At 44.7% G+C, this 1,272-nt stretch overlaps 1 non-coding gene across 1 annotated transcript; it reads left to right on the top strand.

Annotated features, from left to right (window-relative positions):
* The first annotated feature begins 464 nt into the window (after positions 1-464).
* On the top strand, positions 465-595 carry LOC120100417 (small nucleolar RNA SNORA17). The gene has a single exon (XR_005500176.1). It is a non-coding gene; the product is annotated as a small nucleolar RNA SNORA17 (small nucleolar RNA).
* The last annotated feature ends 677 nt before the right edge of the window (positions 596-1,272 follow it).

The following is a 1,272-nucleotide window of genomic DNA, read 5'->3' as shown; positions in this document are numbered from 1 at the left end:
AAGAAGTGTTAGCTAGACACTTCTATACAAGGCTCCACAGTCAATGCTTCAGACTCAATGTACCATGGGGCCTTTGGTCCAACTGTTCAACTTTATTACTGCCACAAAAGAAATTGTACAGATTTATAAACAAACAATATGTAGATGGAAATCTTTGAAAACAAATGCTACAAAACAATCCAGCAATATCTGAAAAGGATTTACTTGTCCCAGGAAACTTGTCCCAGAAATACTAGGTTGGTTTAGCACATGAAGGTCAAAAATGAAATATGCCACATTAGTGAAACAGGAATAAAACACAAACAGATGAATAGACCATGGAGAAAACTTCAACACCCTTATAATAAAACACTCAATAAGCTTGAAGTGGAAAAAAAGTTCCTCAAGTTCTTCAAGGGCTTTGAAGCTGAATTCATACTTAATAGCAAAAGACTGAGTGTTTTCTCCCAAAAATCATGATCAGGACTGCCCCTAGAGAAACTGCAGGTGTGGCTGCTGTGTCACGTGTGTGTCAGTAGGTGGCAGAGAGGAGAGGCTATGTCTATGTTCAATATTCCGACCTGCGAACATCTGAATAGATTAGTAGCCTAATGCTCCTTGAAAAAGAAAGAAAGAAAGAAAGAAAGAAGGAAGGAAGGAAAGAAAGAAAGAAAGAAAGGAAAGAAGAAAGAAAGAAAGGAGGAAAGAGGGAAAAAAAGCAAATCCAAGATGACTATCAGTGTGGCAGTGTTAGGCACAGACAGGGAGCTAGCCTGAGATGACCAGCAGTCCAGTACACTCAGGCCACGGCAGACCGCTCAAGCTGACCCCTGCCTTGTGTCATAATGCACAGGTGGAGCATAGCACTCTTGAGATGACCCAAGACACTCAGACTCTGGGTACCTCTAAGAAGAGCAAGTAATTGGTAGAGAAATGGAAGAGAAAGAGAAACAGAAAGATGTGGGCACAGTGAAGAGAGGCAGAACTGGAGACCTAACTGTAGTGAGGAACAGCCTGTTAGCGTAGCTGGTGATGCGCTATCTTGGACACGGCCCGTGTTGCCACCAGGGACCATGTCTGGGTCTGTGGCCCTACAGCAGCAGGGATCAGTTACCACCAAAGGTCAGGCATGTGTCCCTGGTCTGGGCTGGATCAGGGGACATGTTGATGTCTGAGTGCTGTGCAGAACTGGCCTCATCCTTTGTCTGGGTATCTTGAGATAGCTGACCCTGGGAGTATAAGAACAGGAGAGCTGACGTTGCCCCTAGCCAGCTGCGGTACTCTGGTACTCTG

Source organism: Rattus norvegicus, chromosome 1 (genome assembly GCF_036323735.1).
Source record: "Rattus norvegicus strain BN/NHsdMcwi chromosome 1, GRCr8, whole genome shotgun sequence".
NCBI classification, from domain to species: domain Eukaryota; kingdom Metazoa; phylum Chordata; class Mammalia; order Rodentia; family Muridae; genus Rattus; species Rattus norvegicus.
Note: the sequence above shows the minus strand (reverse complement) of the source record. Positions and strands in the feature narration are given on the sequence as shown.